A 23,903-nucleotide genomic window follows, 5' to 3' on the forward strand; every position below is an offset into this window, starting at 1 on the left:
AATCACACCAGTGGACACTTTAAAAGGAGGCTGGTGCTTGGCATCATTGTTTCCCTTCTGTTAACCATGGTTATCTCTAAAGAAACACGTGCAGCCATCATTGCACTGCACAAAACTGGCCTAACAGGGAAGAGTATCGCAGCTAGAAAGATTGCAACTCAGTCACCAATCTATCGCATCATCAAGGAATTCAAGGAGAGAGGTTCCATTGTTGCCAAAAAGGCTCCAGGGTGCCCAAGAAGGACCAGCAAGCACCAAGACCGTCTCTTAAAAGTGTTTCAGCTTTAGGATAGGGCTTCCAGCAGTGCAGAGCTTGCTCAGAAATGGCAGCAGGCAGGTGTGAGTGCATCTGCACGCACTGTGAGGCAGAAACTCTTGAAGCAAGGCCTGGTGTCAAGGAGGGCAGCAAAGAAGCCACTTCTCTCCAGGAAAAACATCAGGGACAGACTGATATTCTGAAAAAGGTACAGGGATTAGACTGCTGAGGACTGGGGTAAAGTCATTTTCTCTATCTTGCCTAAAAACACAATCATGAATAAAGAATGGTACCAGAATGTCCTCCAAGAGCAACTTCTCCCAACCCTCCAAGAGCAGTTTGGTGACCAACAATGCCTTTTCCAGCATGATGGAGCACCTTGCCATAAAGCAAAGGTGATACCTAAATGGCTCAGGGAACAACACATAGAGATTTGGGGTCCATGGCCTAGAAACTCCCCAGATCTTGATCCCATTGAGAACTTTTGGTCAATCATCAAGAGACAGGTGGACAAACAAAAACCAACAAATTGTGAAAAAATGCAACCATTGATTGTGCAAGAATGGACGGCTATCAGTCAGGATTTGGTCCAGAAGTTGATTGAGAGCTGCCAGGGAGAATTGCAGAGGTCCTGAAGAAGAAGGGTCATCACTGCAAATATTGACTTGCTGCAGTAACTCCTTCTAACTGTCAATAAAAGCTTTTGTTACTAATAATATGATTGCACTTGTATTTATGTATGTGATAAAAACATCTGACAAACCAGAGGGCAACAGATCATGTCAAAATATAATATTTGTGTCATTCTCAAAACTTTTGGCCATGACTATAAATATCGCTTTCTAATACCATGCGCCATCATCTTTTGACCTGCCTGGATCTACAACAACTGACTGGCCACCTGACCTTCCACACTAAAGAATGGAGGATGTGGTAGCCCAGATAAGAAATGTTGGGGTAGGGGAAAGCAGGACAGTGAGACTGGGAATCCCTCATCTCTACTTGCTGCCCTTCCCTAATGTGGTCAACAGCTACTGGGCCCTGGGATAAGAAGACTGCCTGATAATGAATACATATGTATGTATGAGTGTATAAATGTATGGATGTGTATGTGTGTATGTGTACAACCAAGGTAGGCAGAGGAGCATCTCTGAACACACAGTACGTCGAACTTTGAGGCAGATAGGCTACAGCAGCAGAAGACCACACCAGGTGCCACTCCTTTCAGCTAAGAACAGGAAACTGCGGCTACAATTTGCACAAGCTCATCGAAATTGGACAGTAGAAGATTGGAAAAACATTGCCTGGTCTGATGAGTCTCGATTTCTGCTGCGACATTCGGATGGTAGGGTCAGAATTTGGTGTCAACAACATGAAAGCATGGATCCATCCTGCCTTGTATCAACGGTTCAGGCTGGTGGTGGTGGTGTCATGGTGTGGGGAATATTTTCTTGGCACTCTTTGGGCCCCTTGGTACCAATTGAGCATCGTCGCAATGCCACAGCCTACCTGAGTATTGTTGCTGACCATGTCCATCCCTTTATGACCACAATGTACCCAACATCTGATGGCTACTTTCAGCAGGATAATGCGTCATGTCATAAAGCTGGAATCATCTCAGACTGGTTTCTTGAACATGACAATGAGTTTACTGTACTCAAATGGCCTCCACAGTCACCAGATCTCAATCCAATATAGCATCTTTGGGATGTGGTGGAACGGGAGATTCGCATCATGGATGTGCAGCCGACAAATCTGCGGCAACTGTGTGATGCCATCATGTAAATATGGACCAAAATCTCTGAGGAATGCTTCCAGCACCTTGTTGAATCTATACCATGAAGAATTGAGGCAGTTCTGAAGGCAAAAGGGGATCCAACCCGTTACTAGCATGGTGTACCTAATAAAATGGCCAGTGAGTGTATATATGAGTGTATAAATGTGTGTGACTGTGTAAACATGTGTGAGTATGCAAATTTCTATTATTTTTAATGGGGACCCCATGCAGAAGTTTGCTATGGGGCCCTGCCTTTCCTAATTATGCCCCTGGTACTGACAATACAAGACTATATGAATATTGCTACTGCCACACAGTGTCCCTCCCTCCGCTGGCACGGCGCCCGCGCTCCTTACTTATAGCAGCTCCTGTCTCCACTACCTCGGCTGTGCACGCTCGTCCCCCACTCCTAGGGCGTGCGTGCCAGCTTCAGAGGATTTCAAGGCCAGTGCGCCATTAATTGCCACTGGCCATTTCCCAGAAGACCATTTAAGCCTGCCTCTTCCTGCACACCCTGCCGGATCTTTGTGCTATATACCTTGGAGAAAGCTTGTATTGTTGCCCTATGTTTATGTATTGACTTCCCGTTGTTAACCCGGACCTGTTCCTGTTTACGTTCCTCCGCTGCCAGCCCTGACCCTCTGCCTGAACCCTGAACCTTTGCCGCCTGTCTTGACCTCCATTCTGTCCCCCACCACAAACCTGCCTTCCGTTTCTGTACAACGCCTTGGCTGCCACCGCGGACAAAGTCGCACCTGTGGAACTACCTGGTGGTACCATGGTAAATTATCATGGTGCCGTGGTAAAGACCGGGTGCCACTTAAAATAAAATATTTATATATTTATTATGGTTATTAATAAAAATATACATTAATATATATGTATCAAGTGGATACATTTTCTGCATCACCTTATCATTCTATTAGAAAAAAAGTCATAAATATAAAAATAAACAGCAAACATTATATTTAACCATTATGCATTCCAGGTTCTAAATTGCTTGCAAAGCGGAATTTTAGCTGACTCAAACATTCAATGCAGAGGTACAGGGAAAAACGAGCTATTTTTTAATCAGCATCTTCTTGGTAAGCATACATTGATTTATTGTCCTGATGGTAAACCACAACGACCATATGCGCTGCCTTTGCTAACTATGTTTACAGCGTTTTTATTTTTTTTTATAGATTCTCATTCTGTGTTGCATTTCAGTAAGTTCTACAAGATTTGTCCCAGCAAGGGTCGTGTACAAGAGATTGAGGGAAGATGGCAGGACCCTTACTCAGCTTGGGTACCCATGGTGATCTAAGTAACTCCTTTTACAGTTGAAAAATCTATAAAAGTTAAAGGTCCCATCATGGCTCTGCTACCCAAGGGCCAGTGGTAACCTGAGGTCCACTTTGGCTTATGTGAAGACTCATATAGTTCAATCGAATAACAAATGCAAATAAATACCCATTAAAGGGGTATTCCCATATGGGCACACACATTTACTTTAATTGATCTGCCATATATATATATACATATAGAATTCTCCAATTGCATGTTATAAAAAAAATACCTATGAGAAGATAATTTCCCATAAATGTAGTCATATGGTCCCTAGAGACATTATATATGTGTCATTGGGACCGATTTGGCAAACTCTGTGCAGTGCTGCATAATCTGTGTGCGCTATATAAATAAAGGAATTATTATTATTATAATTAATTGGATACAACCACCCTGGCACATAAGCAGAGGTGGCCACACATGCTGTTTTGAGGCACATGACCACCCTGATTCAGGGTTCATTATCACCGGACGGTAATTCCAGACATTCCATAGGCGATTAGGTTCTTTGTATAATCACTCCAGTAGAGGTGGTTGTATCCAAGGACAACAATCTAATTTCTAAGGGATCATATCGCTACATTTATGGGAAATTATCGCCACACAGGTACATATTTTAATAATGTCTTATTGTAGAAATATATATACAGGCAGTCCCCGGGTTATGTACAAGATGGGTTCCGTAGGTTTGTTCTTAAGTTGAATTTGTATGTTATATTTTATAATTGTAACTTCAGACAATTTTTTTTTTTTGGTCTCTGTGACAATTGGATTTTGAAAATGTCGGGTTGTCATAAGAACCAGGATTAACAATAAAGCTTAATTACAGACATCTTTAATAGCTGTTATAGCTGTTTATTGTAGCCTGGAGCTAAAGTACAGTCAATTACCAACATCCAGAGGTCCGTTTGTAACTAGGGGTCGTCTGTAAGTCGGGCGTTCTTAAGTAGGGGACCATCTGTATATGGTAGGTGAATTAAATTTAATTTAAGTGCCCAGATGAGAATAACCCTTTTAACAAATACAGTAAATGCAGACTATTGTCTGACAATGAATAGTGGATGAAAACATCAACTCTTGGTTGTAAGTTGACAAGAATTATTTGAGGACAGGCTCAAAGTAATTATTTTTATTTACTTTCATATCAGACAACTTTTTATTTGTAGGCATAAACATTCCTGTTGCTACTAAAGATCACAAACAGTGGATTAATCTAATAATTTTTGGTAACAGCTCTTACTTTGGTTACATGGTAGTTGATGAACAGATGAACTATGTGTAAAATAGTAATGGGGAAAAAAAACGGATTTAAAAAGGACTGAAATTATCCCCAAAGAGATATTAATGAAGCAATAGTATACAATATGTAAATGTTTTTGGAAACAATTAGTCCTCAGGTTATGGTTAGAGTGACTTATTATAATTCCTAATACGTATACTTATCCTATGTCTCCATGAGTGTTGCATTGATTGGGTTAGTAGGGCAATGGCCAATCTATAGTTGCTCCTTCAGGAAACCTCCTTAACATTAAATCTTTTTAGATTAAAAAAATTAAGGATAACCTTCTAATAATATTTTTATTACGTATCTTAGTTTGGTTGCACAAAACTCTCACACCCTACTTAAATCTATAAATTATAGAAGGAATCAGGTAATGTAGTATTTTCTACTGTCATAAAGAGGAGTTGGATAGGTAGACGAAAAACAAAATGAGTATCTATTCAGATTGGCGTTTTAAATGCCAATGTTACAGAAAATCTACCATCAAACTCAAGAATGATAAACCGAAACAATTACCTCGGCTCAATTAGATCCACGCCCCATGACTGTGGTAATCTTAATTTTTGTTATCTATGGTCTCCTTAAAAAAAAATCTACTTTTATTATTGTGCTAAGTCAGAACGGCTTTGGGGTGCCGGTAACAGAGACCCTTTTTGTACCTTCACCCACTGTGTGAGATTACCGCAGGCAGAGGGAGAGGTGGAGTGCCGAGGTAGCAAAGGTTTTGGTGAGACATGCTCCTGCACAGTGTAACAGCATGTGAAATTAAAGAACAGAGGGGGTAATACCCCATACGGAGCCCTTCTGGCTTATTAGCATAGTTTTTGATTTTAGAAGGAAGGAGGGCACGGTTAACAAATATAAGAAGGTTTCCATAGTCACTGTCCCTTGATCTATGTGGAAGTGTCCCTGGTTTATCATGTTAGATTTGGATCGTAGATGTTCTTTAATATTTCGCCCAACCAGCGAAGAGTGTGTTGGATATAGTAAGAGCCCAGGTCAAACCAGTTTAGACCAGGTCTGTTATGACGGAGATTTTAGCTACAGGGGCTTATTTACTAAGGGTCGCTGACCGCACTTTCGTCGGAATGTGCGCTGTTTTCGGGATTTGCTCGGCTTTGACAGGTATTTTACAAGGGTCTGCGCGTGTGATCGTTTTTTGGCGCAGCTGTGCTGGCTTTCGGGAGAGTGCCATCGGATGATTCGACTGATTTGGACTGAGTGTGGGATTTAACTTTCAAATTGTGTTGTAAGACAATGCACTCGCATACACCGGGAAGAAGAAGGTGAACTCCGGCGGACCTCAGCAGGGGAAGCGACAGATGCAGGAAATCAGGCGCAGGAGCTACGTGAATCGCGCTGGACTTCATCTTCGTCGGACCATTCGGATCGGGGATCGCGACAGGACCGGGTAAGTAAATTTGCCCCAATGCACTTAAATTGAAGAAGATGGTGAACTCCGGACCTGAGCGGGGAAGCGACACATGCAGGATATTGGGCGCATGATCTTAGTGAATCGCAAAACAGTGCATTATCGTTGGACAAAGCACTTTCTGTGAACTCTGCGGACCAGGTAAGTAAATGTGCTGCAGAGTCTCCGGTGGAGATTACCGGAGCCATATTCACGCCCCAGGCAGAACTCTGCTTGCAGGGCTTTCCATGCCCTCTCGACAGTAAATATTGTAAATCTCCACATTTACTTCTGTTTACACCTTTTGCTGAACGGAAAATACAACATTCTGTTAGGCGGCAATGTTGCGTCTCTTTTGCACATTAAATTGTAGCTTAGAAGCTTTGTAGACACTGGTGGGTTTGCGGAAATAATCTAATACGTATTAGCCAACATGATATTGCTACTGCAGATGCACATTATCACATTTAGTTTGCCTATGGACTTTCACCATTCTGTTTGAGTGGCTATTTACTATGGCCAGTAGATTTTACCATTCAGCAATGGTAGAGAAGACAGATTTTGTATTTAGTATTCAACTTACAAAAGTACAAAATCTAACGTTATTGAAGATTCACCTTTGAGGGTATTTTCCTGAAGTACTCCTAAGTTTCTTTGAAGTGTTATGAATAAAGGAGAAGGTTCTAAAAATATGGTTTTGCTAATTCATCACAAAAGTTGTCTGTTCCCTTCTACATTTGGTTTATTGCCTGGAGGACACAGACATGTAACGTTCAACTGTCCCCATGTTGTTTTATTGAGAAATAGTTTGATTGTAAGAAGTATTCCATATCTTCTTTTTCAGCTCTGAAGTGCTTTGATCCAGATAGGAATTTAGTATTCTAATTAAACGGAGGAACAGAAGTTCATTTGAAACTTGAAAACGCAAAGAAAAGTTCTAAATTTATAGTTCTAATATTGTTTAGTGTTTCAGTCATTTTTCAGCAAAATGTTTATTTTCGACACTTTTCGAATATTTTTCTTTTTAATGCAGATTAACTGTCTTTTATTTACTCTTCGAAATGTTGACGTTCCAAATTTTATTGCAGCCAAAATCAATAACCATAGACGGTATGCTGTTATAAAAAAATGAGAATATCTGAGTAGGCGTTGACGATATCTTTGTGGTTTTGATTCATTTTTATATTTAATATTTCTAGTGAAATTTAGCACAGATTTGATTATTAGAGCTGCGCAAAGACAGACCACAATCATAAGAGACCCTCATATTATAACTGAATACAGGAGGTCCCCTACTTAAGGACACCTGACTTACAGACAACCCCGAGTTACAAACGGACCTCTGGATATTGGTAATTTACTGTACTTTAGCCCTAGGGCAACCAATCATGTGAAAATATTATATTTGTATCATTCTCAAAACTTTTGGCCATGACTGTACACCCAAGATTTGATGTTTTCATCCATTATTCATTGTCAGAGAATAGTCTGCAATTGTTAAAAGGGTTATTCTCATCCTGACACTGAAATTAAATTTAATTCACCTACCATACACAGATGGTCCCCTACTTAAGAACACACGACTTACAGACGACCCCTAGTTACAAACGGACCTCTGGATTTTAGTAATTTACTGTACTTTAGCCCCAGGCTACAATAATCAGCTATAACAGTTATCACAGGTGTCTGCAATTAAGCTTTATTGTTAATCCTGGTTCTTATGAAAATCAAACATTTTTAAAATCCAATTATTACAGAGATCAAAAATTATTTGGCTGGGGTTACAATTATAAAGTATATGGTTCCGACTTACATACAAATTCAACTTAAGAACAAACCGGCGTAACCTATCTTGTATGTAACCCGGGGACTGCCAGTTTATCTTTTATGTGGAAAAAAACCCATCATTTCTGGCTGTACAACCCAATTGTGTAAAATCCAAGGGTATTTGCAGAATTACTTTGGCCTTGAAATAAAGTACAGCAAAAATGGTTTCTGATACAACCAAAACCTTTAAATATTAGTTATATCAAAATTCAACTAGCTAATGTATATAATAGTTTGTCTATAACATTCTTAGCCATGTGCCAAAACATAGTGATGTAACCAAGGTCGGGGCCTTGTACCCAAGAAAGTGACCCTATAATACATCTCCTACACAGTCGTGCACTAATATCCACTCCAAGCACTGGAACCTTTATACAAGCAGCAACTGACTGTATGTAGCCATTAATCCTGTGACAATCTCTGTTGTCTGAGATAATCAAGGGTGAAATCCATCAGGCAGAAGCAATCTATGATTGATTACTTGTATGAGAAAATTGTATGTGCTCTGCCGTGTATCCAAGACTCTGGAAAGCAGAGGATTAAGGAGTCAAGAGCCATACAAGAAGTCATCATCATGTGTCTGTAATGTATGTCAACCATATCGAAATTGAGTGCTAAAAAATTTATATATATGGTACTTTGTCGCCTGTAGATGCTGTGTCAAGAAAATGTCCAATGATTAAATCCTATAGAAAAAATATGTGCGTTTATTAGAATAATACCTTTGATGGCAAAGCAAAAACACAGATTTTTTTGGTGTGATAGACCCTTAGGTGGAAAGGTCACATAGATAAACAACTTCCCTGGGAAGTTAGACAAGCTTCTCACACGAGCTGGATATTTTTAAAAATTCAACAAAGCATCTATGAATCCTGGGTGATTTGCTCCACTCTATCTAGTACAGGCGGTCCCCTACTTAAGGACACCCGACTTACAGACAACCCATACTTGCAGACAGACCCCTCTGACCTCTGGTGAAGCTCTCTGGATGTTACTATAGTCCCAGACTGCAATGATCAGCTGTAAGGTGTCTGTAATGAAGCTTTATTGATAATCCTTGGTCCCAGTACAGCTAAAAATGTTTAAACTCCAATTGTCACTGGGGACAAAAATTTTTTTGTCTGGATCTACAATTATAAAATATACAGTTTCAACTTACATACAAATTCAACTTAAGAACAAACCTCCGGACCCTATCTTGTACGTAACCCGGGGACTGCCTGTAGTTGTAATATAGTTTTGTCTTGAGATTTTAATTAAAGCATAACTAAACTTTCAACATAATGCATAAATTAATAGTGAAGATAACGATAGCAAACATTTTAATATACTATATTAAAAAAATATGTTCATATATTTCTTTCCCTCCTTTGCTTTCCTTGCATATGTAAGCAGTTTGTTACGTTTTAATCATCTTTTTGTCTCATACTGGCAACTCCGAGATCAGGGAACCTGATAAACGGTCTAAAACTCTTTACAGAGAGTCCCTGCATTGTATAATCACCTCAAAGGGCTGAATCATCAAAGGATATTTCGCTAGATATAAAAAAAGTCATTCACTAGCCTCCTTATCTGTCTGAAGTGGACTGGCCTCAGAAAGCTTTCAGATACACTGCTCCCTAAATGAGAAAGAAGAAAATAGGCATAATAATACATCTTTACTTATATAGTACCATCATATTTAATGAAGTTTACACTGTAGTATTCATTCTGAAATACAAAAGTTTTGGTTATGCTTTCATTTGTTTGTTTGTAGGGTGACGAAGGTAAGGCATACTAGTAAGGATGGTTGCACATGTTTGGGTCTGATATGGCCAAAATCTGCCAAAATTCTTGGCCCTGATGCAAAACACATGCAATTAGCTGACATGCTCAGTTCAGTCCAACAGCTCTGCGTTCTGCATAGAAAATCTGATAGACGCACCCTGCAAGGCCGTGGGATCTAGCCAATGGTAGTTTAGCACTCTTGGCCAAGGGTATATCTTGAGCGGATGCTGAGGGTGCAGTTGCATCCATTCCGTGGAGACTTTGTTTGGCCATAGGGTATCTTCTTTCCCCAGAAAAAGCCTAATTCTATAGCTTTATAGTTAAAATGTACTATGGAAATTTTGCATTAGGGATGAGCATCTCTGACTTTGTAAAGGAATCTCAGGTCACCTGCAAGCAACTTTAATATTCCATATGTCCTATTTTACTTCTGTTCTCATTATAGATTTTCCTTCATTTTGCATTTTAACTTCGTATTTGTATTTGACAGAAGAAATGAGAAGTAGATACAAAGCGCTTCCAATTATGAGACCTGCAGTTTTGTGCCAAGAATAACCCTCAACGGAATGAATAGGAAATCTTAACAGAGGTAACTTGGTTTTAAGACAGGGTACCTTGTTATGCGGCAAAAAGAAATCATTTTAATTGACTTTTCACTTCTAGGAAAATATTACAGTCTCACTGATGAAAAGATAAAAGCCAAAGAGCGAGCATCCTGAATGTTAAACCTTAGGGAACACCTGATCATGCCTGAATAATTATAGTAGGTGTAAATGGAAAGAGTATTACTGTAAAGAACACTGCGTACAATCTGGAGTTCTTGTAACTTATGAAAAAAAAGGAAAATGAGATTTGGAGGCCTTTCAAAGTCATGAAATCATACGGCAAGTAAATGTAACGTCTGTGCCAAAACCTTGCACTGTCCGCCGTTGGCAGAATAGATGGGGTTAATTTGTGTGTGATCTGTGGCTTAGTGTTTGTGTTTTGTAAAAGATAGTGGTAGGCGGCACTCAGGAGAACCACACCGGAGTAAGTGCAAGCATGTTCTTTTATTGGGCTTCAATCGTGCATCAATACATGGATAAAAAGAACGCGTAAGATCGACGCGTTTCGACGTTTAAAACGTCTTAATCATGATCTAAGACGTTTTAAACGTCGAAACGCGTCGATCTTACGCGTTCTTTTTATCCATGTATTGATGCACGATTGAAGTGCAATAAAAGAACATGCTTGCACTTACTCCGGTGTGGTTCTCCTGAGTGCCGCCTACCACTATCTTTTACAAGATTGAGGATCTCAGCAGTCAAGGATCTGACGGCGTGCACCACCACAGGACATAGGTGCAGGAGGACAACTAGGTGATTGGGTGAGCGATTCGAAATTTTCTTTCCTTTTTCAGTGTTTGTGTTTGGATTAACTGAGCCACACCCCGTTCCTGGCATTTCAGCCCTGCCCAGCAAGGGTTACTATCCTGATGGACAGTTTCACCAGTGTGCAAATGGAGGCATGGGTGGGAACTGCCTTATATACCTCTCTACTCCCATCAGGCCTTGCTGGTTATTTCAGTCTTACCTGTGTATCTAGTGCTCTTGCTATCTTGTTTGCTATTCTGTGTTTTGAGTGAGGTGGAAGATGAGACATAAGGGGGGAGCAGTGTTATAGATCTGTGTGAGGAGGGGGTAGCAGACATGGAGGGGGGCTACCTGAGTGAGGTGGAAAATAAGACATGGAGGAGCAGTGTTATAGTAATTGTATTGTTTTACATGGGCAGTATAGTAGTTATATTCTTGTACATAGGGGGCAGTATTATAGTAGTTATATTCTTGTACATAGGGGGCAGTATTATAGTAGATATATACTTGTACATAGGGACAGTATTAAAGCAGTTATATTCTTGTACATAGGGGGCAGTATTATAGTAGTTATATTCTTGTACATAGGGGGCAGTATTATAGTAGTTATATTCTTGTACATAGGGGGCAGTATTATAGTAGTTATATACTTATACATAGGGGGCAGTATTATAGTAGTTATATTCTTGTACATAGGGGGCAGTATTGTCGAAGTGAAATTCTTGTACATAGGGGGCAGTATTATAGTAGCTATATTCTTGTACTTAGGGGGCAGTATTATAGTAGTTATATTCTTGTACATAGGAGGCAGTATTATAGTAGTTATATTCTTGAACATAGGGGGCAGTATTATAGTAGTTATATTCTTGTACATAGGGGGCAGTATTATAGTAGTTATATTCTTGTACATAAGGGGCAGTATTATAGTAGTTAAATTCCTGTACACAGGGTGGCTGTATTATAGTAGTTATAGTTTTCTACATAGGGGTCAGTATTATAGTAGTTATTCTTCTACATAGGGGGCAGTATTATAGTAGTTATATTCCTGTACATAGGACAGTATTATAGTAGTAATATTCTTGTACATAGGGGCAGTATTAAAGTGGTTATATTCCTGAAAATAGGGGCAGTATTATAGTAGTTATATTCTTGTACATAGAGGGCAGTATTATAGCAGTTATATTCCTGTACATAGGGGGCAGTATTATAGTAGTTATATTCTTGTACATAGGGAGCAGTATTATAGTAGTTATATCCTTGTACATAGGGAGCAGTAATATAGTAGTTATATTCTTGTACATAGGGGGCAGTATTATAGTAGTTATATTCTTGTATATAGGGAGCAGTATTATAGTAGTTACATTAATGTACATAGGGGGCAGTATTATAGTAGTTATATTCTTGTACATAGGGAGCAGTATTATAGTAGTTATATTCTTGTACATAGGGGGCAGTATTATAGTAGTTATATTCCTGCACATAGGGGGCAGCATTATAGTAGTTATATTCCTGCACATAGGGGGCAGTATTATAGTAGTTATACTCTTGTACATAGGAGGCAGTATTATAGTAGTTATATTCTTGTACATAGGGAGCAGTATTATAGTAGTTATATTCTTGTACAATGGGGGCAGTATTATAGTAGTTAAATTCCTGTACATAGGGGCAGTATTATAGTAGTTATATTCTTGTACATAGGGGCAGTATTATAGTAGTTATATGCTTGAACCTAGGGGGCAGTATTATAGTAATATTCTTGTACACAGGGGTAGTATTATAGTAGTTATATTCCTGTACATAGGGGCAGTATCATAGTAGTTATATTCTTGTACAAAAGGGCAGTATTATAGTAGTGATATTCTTGTACATATGGAGCAGTATTATAGTAGTTATTGTCTTGTACAAAGGGGCAGTATTATAGTAATTATATTCTTGTACATTGGGAGCAGTATTATAGTAGTTATATTCTTGTACATAGGGAGCAGTATTATAGTAGTTATATTCTTGTACATAGGGGGCAGTATTATAGTAGTTATATTCCTGCACATAGGGGGCAGTATTATAGTAGTTATATTCCTGCACATAGGGGGCAGTATTATAGTAGTTATATTCTTGTACATAGGAGGCAGTATTATAGTAGTTATATTCTTGTACATAGGGGGCAGTATTATAGTAGTTGTATTCTTGTACAATGGGGGCAGTATTATAGTAGTTAAATTCCTGTACATAGGGGCAGTATTATAGTAGTTATAGTCTTGTACATAGGGGCAGTATTATAGTAGTTATATCCTTGTACATAGGGAGCAGTATTATAGTAGTTATATTCCTGCACATAGGGGCAGTATCATAGTAGTTCTATTCTTGTACAAAGGGGCAGTATTATAGTAGTTATATTTTTGTACATATGGAGCAGTATTATAGTAGTTATATTCTTGTACATAGAGGCAGTATTATAGTAGTTATATTCCTGTACATAGGGGCAGTATTATAGTAGTTATATTCTTGTACAAAGGGGCAGTATTATAGTAGTTATATTCCTGTACATAAGGGCAGTATTATAGTAGTTATATTCCTGTACATAAGGGCAGTATTATAGTAGTGTTATTCTTGTACATATGGAGCAGTATTATAGTAGTTATTGTCTTGTACAACGGGGCAGTATTATAGTAGTTATACTCTTGTACATAGGGAGCAGTATTATGGTAGTTACATTATTGTACATAGGGGGCAGTATTATAGTAGTTATATTCTTGTACATAGGGAGCAGTATTATAGTAGTTATATTCTTGTACATAGGGGGCAGTATTATAGTAGTTATATTTCTGCACATAGGGGGCAGTATTATAGTAGTTATATTCTTGTACATAGGAAGCAGTATTATAGTAGTTATATTTTTGTACATAGGGGACAGTATTATAGTAGTTATATTCCTGTACATAGGTTCAGTATTATAGTAGTTATATTCCTGTACATAGGAAGCAGTATTATAGTAGTTATATTTTTGTACATAGGGGACAGTATTATAGTAGTTATATTCCTGTACATAGGTTCAGTATTATAGTAGTTATATTCCTGTACATAGGAAGCAGTATTATAGTAGTTATATTTTTGTACATAGGGGGCAGTATTATAGTAGTTATATTCTTGTACATAGGGAGCAGTATTATTATAGTTATATTCTTGTACATAGGGGCAGTATTATAGTAGTTATATTCTTGTACATAGGGGCAGTATTATAGTAGTTATATTTTTGTACAAAGGGGCAGTATTATAGTAGTTATATTCCTGTACATAGGGGCAATATTATAGTAGTTATATTTTTGTACATAGGGGGCAGTATTATAGTAGTTATATTCTTGTACATAGGGCACAGTATTATAGTAGTTATATTCTTGTACATAGGGGGCAGTATTATAGTAGTTATATTCCTGTACATAGGGGCAGTATTATAGTAGTTATATTCTTGTACATAGGGGCAATATTATAGTAGTTATATTCCTGTACATAGGGGGCAGTATTATAGTAGTTATATTCCTGTACATAGGGGGCAGTATTATAGTAGTTATATTCCTGTACATAGGGCGCAGTATTATAGTAGTTATATTCTTGTACATAGGGGGCAGTATTATAGTAGTTATATTCCTGTACATAGGGGGCAGTATTATGGTAGTTATATTCCTGTACATAGGGGGCAGTATTATAGTAGTTATATTCTTGTACATAGGGCGCAGTATTATAGTAGTTATATTCTTGTACATAGGGGGCAGTATTATAGTAGTTATATTCCTGTACATAGGGGGCAGTATTATGGTAGTTATATTCCTGTACATAGGGGGCAGTATTATAGTAGTTATATTCTTGTACATAGGGGGCAGTATTATAGTAGTTATATTCTTGTACATAGGGGGCAGTATTATAGTAGTTATATTCCTGTACATAGGGGGCAGTATTATGGTAGTTATATTCCTGTACATAGGGGGCAGTATTATAGTAGTTATATTCTTGTACATAGGGGGCAGTATTATAGTAGTTATATTCTTGTACATAGGGGGCAGTATTATAGTAGTTATATTCTTGTACATAGGGGGCAGTATTATAGTAGTTATATTCTTGTACATAGGGGGCAGTATTATAGTAGTTATATTCCTGTACATAGGGGGCAGTATTATAGTAGTTATATTTTTGTACACAGGGGGCAGTATTATAGTAGTTATATTCCTGTACATAGGGGGCAGTATTATAGTAGTTATATTCTTGTACATAGGGGGCAGTATTATAGTAGTTATATTCCTGTACATAGGGGGCAGTATTATAGTAGTTATATTCCTGTACATAGGGGGCAGTATTATAGTAGTTATATTCTTGTACATAGGGGGCAGTATTATAGTAGTTATATTCTTGTACATATTTTCTGCACGGCCCTTTCCCACTGGAAACTTCCACCTGCTCCCGCCCCGGGGAGCTGGGTGAGAACACAGCCCGGCACCGCTGGCCGGATCCTAATTCCCTGGCCGGGAGCAGGAGTAGGCTTGCAACATGGGCGTGCTTAACCTGAGAGGTGCTTGGGTGCCGTCAGCCTGCGTGCCTATCGCATTTTTGCAAAGTTCATATTTCATTATTAAGTTTATTTGAGTAAAATTAGTGTATATTAATAAAATGCAGACGCTTATTTCTTATTGCAAAAGTTCAATACTTTGTTGAGCGCAATGTACTAGAAACTGAAGAAATAATAGCTCAGCTACTGTACTATGTAGCTATAAGTAGAGATGTTTCATGCTAGCAGATTATGTTGTCAGGGAGTGTTGCTCTTTTCTATCTCCAATGGAAAGGTTGTATAATTTGGAATCTTAAAGTATTAATTTCTTATTATAATGTCAGATATTTGGATAACTATTGTATTTAATTTTTTACCTTCTTGTCAAGCTTTTTCCTCCTCTACTATTTAAATTATACCTCCACCTACAGTATGTAAAACTATTAACTTACAGTTGCGTATAACTGTTGCCAAGCCTGTAAAGAGCTTTATAGATGTCTCTTCTTTATAGGAAGAGAAAGTGCGGCAGTCCCCCTCACCTCACAACCCGTCACCTACCCTATAGCCTCACAAACCCTAGTGTTATGGGAACAGAAGGAAAACTGTAAAAAGGGCATAGATAAATGTATACACAAGAAAATTGGGGAAAAGGTCGAGCTTTTAGACTAGATTCAGGGCGCGTTCACACGTTGTGTTTTGTCCTGCATTTTCATTGCATTTGAAACGCGTTACAACAGCTGAGGAGAGGTGAATTGCCTAATTACTTTTTACATTTGTTAACACAATGTTAACACAGTGTTAACAGAACACATCTGTTAATGCATCGTTAACATGCATTTACAATGCATTTTGTAAATGGAAATGTTAACAGTAATGTAATTAGGCAAATCACCTCATCTCAGCTGTTGTAATGTGTTTTAAAACGCAATGAAAATACAACCAAAGCGCAACCTGTGATCGCGCCCTTAGGCTTGGGTATGGGTTCAGGATTCTGGATCCAGTTGGGGTTAGGGGTTAGTAGCCGCAGCTGAGGCTACATGGCGCGGCTACTCCACGCCTCAGTAGCCACTTTACTCCTCCTACCCACTATCTTCGGCACGCAGCTACGAGGAGCTGCGCGCCGAAGATTGTGGATAGGAGGAGTAAAGAGGCTACTGAGGCATGGAGTAGCCGCGCCATGTAGCCTCAGCTGCGGCTACTCCACGCCCCCAGTAGCCGCATAACAAAATTTACATATACTGATAATAAAAGTTACCAAAAAATTGTGGGGACGTGAGGATTCGCCCTTAAAAGGGCTATCTTCATGTCGTATTGTTACACCTACCCCCCGATCTAACTTTATAGGTAGATTCGTGGTGGTAGGTTCCCTTTTAAGGGAACCTGTCATCAGAAACAGATCATGTTTCTTTTATAGCACAGGAGAGTTCCATCACCCAGAAATTCTACTTTGAAGTGAAATGTAAATGAAATATAGTATAAAGTCAAGAAGGTGGAGAGTTTAACAGTGAAGTCAAGCTCTCCCTGCATCTGAACACCTCCTCCCATGACTTACATCATGCACAAGACTTCAGGAGATATGGTTAGCAATGGCCCTGGGTTCAGGACCATCAATTACAGTGAAGTGGGCAATTTGAGACAGGGAAACCTTGACTACAGTGTTAAATTCTCAGCCTCCTTGACTTTATAGAATATATTTACACTCTTATTTCAAAGTTGATTTTCTGGATGATGCCACCACACTGGGTCCTGGAAGAGACGCCATCTGGCAGGTGTTTAGCTGCTTGACAACACACTGGTAGTGGTTTATTAATTATATTTCTGCTGACAGGTTCCCTTTAAGGGTGCCCACCTAGGCTTCCTCATAAGAAAGAAAAAACATATACAGTACAGAGCCTTTGCTTCTCACACTGCTGAGTTATATGTCTGACTTTCAGAGTGAGACATCAGAAGAAAACTCATGCCAGAACTAATGCCATTGTTTTGTTTGATCAGGAAAATGTCATCAGTCATGTCTGGATCAAGTATAAAACAAATGGCAACGCACAAGTGATAAGTCAAGTCAGCCTGAGTGGAAAATTATTGTATGTCCTATAATCTGGTTGATCCTGCATGAGCCAAGTAAATCTGCAGCACAAATCTAGCGCTAAAGCTTACAGACACCAGAGATGATTGTTTCCACCTCTTAGGTGTGAGCAGAACTTTCATGTGTCTTTCCCGGCATCAGTTGATGGATGAATTCAATATTGTGCCTATTCTCTGACAGCAACATGGCACAGTGGTACAGGTCTACTCAGTGGCGTAACTTGAAACTGCTGGGCCCCAGGGCAAAATGCGTGCCAGACCCCCCCCCCCCAATTATAATGTATTGTTTATAGTACTAGGCTTCTCATATTGGAAGGATACACCATATGGGCCCTCTGGGCCTCAAGGGCCGGTGCACCCCCTAAAGTTACTCCCCTCAGTCTACCAACAGCTATGAGGGTCCACGTCAAGATTCTGATGGATGCGGCTTCAAAGCATGGTGAAGTACTTATCATGGGGGACTTCAATTACCCAGATATTGACTGGGGGGCAGAAACCTGCAGGTCCTTCAAAGGCAGCAGGTTCTTGTCAACAACAAAAGACAATTACCTGTGGCAACTAGTCCTGGAGCCAACAAGAAGGGGGGCGCTGCTGGACCTTATCCTAACCAACAGACCCGATAGGGTATCAAAACTACAGATGGGGGTAACCTGGGTAATAGTGATCATAATATCAAAATGTGGTACCAATATACAAAAAAGGATCAAAAAGCGATCCTGGAAACTACAGACCCGTGAGTCTAACTGCTGTGGTGGGGAAAATATTTGAGGGGTTTGTTACAGATGCTATCCTGGAGTATCTCACTGTGCACAACCTTTATAACCCAGCGTCAGCATGGGTTTATGAGAGATCGGTCCTGTCAGACTAATCTGATTGGTTTCTACGAGGAGATAAGTTCAAGATTGGATCTGGAGGACGCTGTGGATGTTGTATATCTGGACTTTTCAAAGGCATTTTTACTCCGTGCCACATAAAAGGTTGGTATATAAAATGAGACTGCTGGGAATAGGGGAAAATCTGTGTATTTGGGTAAGTAATTGGCTTAGTGATAGGAAACAGAGGGTCGTCATTAATGGCACATTCTCAGATTGGGTTGACGTTACCAGTGGAGTGCCACAGGGGTCAGTATTGGGGCCACTTCTTTTTAATATTTTTATTAATGACCTTGTAGTGGGTTTACACAGTCAAGTTTCAATATTTGCAGATGATACTAAGCTGTGTAAAGTAATACATACTGAGTTAGATAGCTTAGCATTACAGAGGGATTTGTGGAAGCTTGAGGAGTGGGCAGAGAAATGGTTGATGAGGTTTAATGTAGATAAATGTGAAGTTATGCACTTGGGCCAGGGAAACAAAAAGTATAATTATGTTCTAAACAGTCAATTACTTGGTAAAACTGAAGCTGAAAAGGACTTGGGGGTATTGGTGGATGGTAAACTTAATTTTAGTGACCAGAGCCAGGCGGCTGCTGCTAAAGCAAATACAATTATGGGATGTATCAAGAGAGGAATAGATTCTCATGATAAAGACATAGTTTTGCCCTTATACAAATCACTGGTCAGACCACACATGGAATATTGTGGACAGTTTTGGGCACCAGTGTATAAAAAGGATATAGTAGAGCTGGAACGGGTGCAGAGGAGAGCAACCAGGATTATTAGGGGAATGGGGGGATTAGAATACACTGACAGATTACAAAATTTGGGATTATTTAGTTTAGAAAAAAAGACGACTGAGGGGAGACCTCATTACAATGTACAAATACCTGAACGGACAGTACAAAGATCTCTCCAAAGATCTTTTTATACCTAGGCCTGTGACTAGGACAAGGGGGCATCCTCTGCGCCTGGAGGAGAGGTGATTTTACCATCAACATAGACAAAGGTTCTTTACTGTAAGAGCAGTGAGACTATGGAACTCTCTGCCGCAGGAGGTTTTTATGGCGGACTCTATGTACGTGTTCAAGAGAGGCCTGGATGCCTTTCTGGAGAGCAAAAATATCACGGGTTATGGGTATAAAACATTTATTTAATTCTTAAAGGTTGGATTTGATGGACTTGTGTCTTTTTCCAGCCTTATATACTATGATACTATTATACTATGATGATCGGAGAAGCGACACATGCAGGATATCGGGCGCGTACACGTAGTGAATTGTGGCAGCTGTGCGTTGGAGTCTGGGAACGCACCTCGGGGAACGCGCAGGGACGGGTAAGTAAATCTGCCCCAATGTTTTTAATAACATGCAATTGAAAAAAATATTTATATACAGCAGATAAAATAAATTAAATTTGAATGTCCAGGTGAGAATACCCCTTAAACTGTTGGTGCAGCAAAACTGGGTGTAGTGCAGTAGTCTCAACCACAGCCAGCAAGATGAAGCACAGTTCACACTAGGGATGTAATTAGAGATGAGCGAGCACTAAAATGCTTGAGTGCTCGTTATTCGAGACAAACTTTTCCCGATGCTTGAGTGCTTGTATCGAATAACGAACCCCATTGAAGTCACATTGCAGATGTTTCCGTACATCTGCTAACTTATCCGAAGACACGCGTGCAGAACGGTGTTCTTCACAATAGTATGTGAAGAACAATATGTGTGAAGAACACATTGCAGATGTTTCCATACATCTGCAATGTGTTTTTCACACATATCGTTCTTCATATACTATTGTGAAGGACACCGTTCGGCACGCGTGTCTTCGGATAAGTTAGCAGATGTACGGAAACAATTGCAATGTGTTCTTCACTGTGTTCTTCACTGTGTTTTTCACTTAAATGATCATGTGTTCACTGTTTTCACTGTTTTCTTTGTATTCTTCACTGTTCTTCACTGTGTTTTCTTAAGTAAATGCTTGATCTTGAGCAGGGGAAATACTCGACCGAGCGATGAGCTGTTTCGAGTCTGCTAATATTCGAACAAACATCAAGCTCGGACGAGTATACTCGCTCATCTCTAGATGTATTACAAAACGAGAAACTCAACACATCCTAAGCCACATAAGGCGACCAGGGAACGATGCTGGCACGGATGCTATACACCCATGAAAAACTATTTCTTTACCTTCTATTTGGGACATCCTTCCCTTTTATGTAGTGTGAAATTGGCTACTTTTAGTTAGAGGTACCGGCTGTGTGAGTGGATGAGGTTGCTAATGTAGGAAGACTTTATGTCAAAGACATCGCTAGTATTTAATGAATTGAAAAATTCTTGGTGAGTGCAACTGATGACAGATAAAACATGTTGAAGTGGTTTTATGTATTGTCAATCCACAGTGTGAAGAGAAAGAACGGATACAATAGGGAGCTAATAGAAGGGATTATAGGGTATAGCTGCAGACGGAAGCTAATCTAATAATTCCCTCGTTGACAGCACTAGGTCTGACTTCCACATCGGGTCATACTGTTTTCCACTATTATAACATACAGATGGATAAAAACTCATTGTAATGTTATGGCGGATTAAATAAAGGTTACATTTTATCTGCCGACAAAGAATAGATGAATTAGAGGGTCAGTGGGACATGCTACGGGGCTGCCCGGTAGATATCAGCTATGTAGCACATCTACATATTAATATAAAGGAAAGTTAAGATGTCCTGAAGTTTTTACTTCAATAAAATATGAAAAAAATTTCTCTTTCCGAGTTTTTCAATGATGGATTAGAACTCGGTGTAACAAAGGCCTCTGATTTATGTAGACCTTCTATCTCCCAAATGCAGGGTTCTAAGCTTTGGCGATGCCCATTATATATTCAGAAGAGGTGAGACATATTTTTGGGCTTATTATATTGAGGTTTTGCGGTATTTTAAGCTTGAAGTGAATAATAAATCAAGTACTGTACTTTGCGGGGAATCATAAGATGTTGTGACTCTTAAGAATACAATATTTTCAATGATGTTCTCGCCTTGGCTGAGAGCACTTTACATCAGATGTAATCTAGAGTGACGGGGGAATAACATTTCAGAATTGTTTATGTGTAATGGCTACATGGTGTTTATTCATAATGTATTCCATCTGCATTTGTCCTACCATGGTATCTGCTCTGTTATATATCATTAGACTTGTGTTTTTGGAGTTTTCATGTTACTTCTATATCAGTCAAAGTGACAGACTACCGCTTGGGCAAAAAAAAATTTCCCAGTGAAATACAAGCATTTGCATAATTTACTATAACATGTAAGACATTTCTTCACTTATGGTTTGTAAGGCTGTGTAAAAATGTATTTTTGTCAAATCTGTTTTTAGGAGTGATTTTCAACAATCTTTAAGCTTTAGTTTGTGATAGACACAGCATAGGGCGTAAATGAAATAACTGGTGGTGTTTGCCTATGTAAGCAAAGGGACATCAATAATTAAAGGAAATCTATCACCAGGATGTAAGATTGTAAACCAAGCACACCAACATACTGGTGAGTGCCCCCTCTGGCAGGTTCTCCTCTTCTTTTAGCTTCTTAGGACCTTGTTTTTACAATAAAAAGGTTTATCAAATTATGTAAATGAGCCTCAGGGGCTCCATACTCTATAGATGCAAGTGGAGCTTGGCACCCTGAAAACTCATTTGCATAATTTTTAAAACTCTTTCTTAAAACCAAAGGCATGTAAAGCTATACAAAGAGCAGCTTCTGCCAGAGTGGGCGCACACCAGTATGTCAGTGTTCTTGGTTTACAATCCTTCATCCTAGAGGTAGATGTCCTTTTAGTGCCATCAGGTCATAGCAGAAAAGTGTAATAGTTTACAGATTATTAATCAAGTTAAACCATATTACAAAGGTAAATACAATAAAAATTAATATGTAAATTAACCTAATATACAGTTTAGTATAATGTCTGGGTCTAGCCAAATTGGGTGGAGTCCCATACACCATCTAAGCCAACAAAGAGCATTCATGAACATGACCATGTTTTCAATGGTGTGTGAGCCTTAGTTTTATTTTTGACTTAGACTTTCCCATAGAAGTCAATGGGAACTAAAAAAAATAATAAAAAGAACCGGATGAGGGATGTTATCCCTTTTTATGCTCTTTATATAAGCTAGGTCTGGGGAGTAAGAAGAATCCTACGTTCACTTGCACACAGCAGTGTGCTGTACTGGGCCCTAAAGTGAGTATAGCACACGACCAGTAGGAGGAGGGAGGGGGGTGAGGGCTCCTCATCCCTGCTCTCTCCATAGCAAGCTGAGCAGCCCAGCTTGATCATGTTGTAGTAGTGAGACACGGAGGGCCTCATTTATTAACAATGTGTATGAGGCCTTTGGGAGACTTTGTCATTTAAAGAAAATCTACCATCATCACCAGGCATGATAAACCAGGTACAATTCCTCATAGATCCAGGCACTATGACTTGTAATTTTTCTAATATATGTTATTCATGACCCCTTTCAACTTTTAGAATTATGTTGATGAAGCAGAAGGGCTCTGGGGGTGTTACCAGATGACAGACTTCAATAGCATATGGCAAGTTGATTTAAAAAAATGGCTTTGTTGTGCATCTGAATAATTCTACTGCCTTTTAAGTGTTTTAATTGCTTAGTTACCAATGCCTGTCTCCCCGCCAGCAGTGTGTGGTGAGTCCCAGGGGGAAGTTGAAATGAGAATTGCTTGTGGCAGTGAGCTGATGTAAGTGGGGGAGAGGTAGCAGGGGAGAGGTTGAGGGAGAGCAATGAGTGAGGATGAGGGAAGGAAAATAAACACGTGTGCCTTTTGAACTGCCCCCCAGGACTCACCACACACTGCTGACAGGGAGGTGTCAAAGATGTCAAGGAATCAATTAAAAAGTACTATAATTATTCAGATGCACCATAAAGGCTTATTTTATATCAACATGTCAGAGGTTATTGGAACCTGTCATCATGTGCTGGCTGGACACTGAGCAACCAGGACTCAACATGTCAGTTCCTGTTTTCAGAATTTGGACCAGACATTACAGGCTGTACACTCTCTGAGTTATTCAAGTTGGATGCATAACACGCGATTGTGTGACCATGAAACAAACTGCGTCCGTGATTGGACATGACCACTCAAATGTACCTTTTTCCAACAGAGGTTGGAATTTCCCTTACGACCTATAGCAGAAGATATACCACCTCAGTTGGAGATTCCAGTCTCTTTGTGAGTAATGTACACTGTATTTTTGACTACCATCTGAAATTATGTTTTCCATTCTTTCTGATCCAGCTCTATGCCAATGTCCAACTTTCGTTTTTTCATGAAAGATAGTTTATTTGAAAAATTGCTTGAAAGATGTTCCTTATATAAGTAAGAAGAGACCTTTGGTTACTGTTGTT

The 23,903-nt window shown here is 39.3% G+C and overlaps 1 long non-coding RNA gene across 7 annotated transcripts in view; it reads left to right on the forward strand.

Annotated features, from left to right (window-relative positions):
• The window catches only part of LOC140106265 (uncharacterized), a 329,889-nt gene that overhangs the window by 220,576 nt on the left and 85,410 nt on the right, over positions 1-23,903 (forward strand). For 3 of the 7 annotated variants that reach the window (XR_011850754.1, XR_011850748.1, XR_011850753.1), the window contains 2 exons: positions 10,140-10,238; positions 10,313-10,527. The exons of the other annotated variants lie outside the window; for them this stretch is intronic. This is a non-coding gene — a long non-coding RNA (uncharacterized lncRNA). Of the gene's footprint in view, positions 1-10,139; positions 10,239-10,312; positions 10,528-23,903 lie in introns of those variants that run through there. 7 annotated transcript variants of the gene reach the window in all.

Source organism: Engystomops pustulosus, chromosome 11, assembly GCF_040894005.1.
Source record: "Engystomops pustulosus chromosome 11, aEngPut4.maternal, whole genome shotgun sequence".
NCBI classification, from domain to species: Eukaryota; Metazoa; Chordata; class Amphibia; order Anura; family Leptodactylidae; genus Engystomops; species Engystomops pustulosus.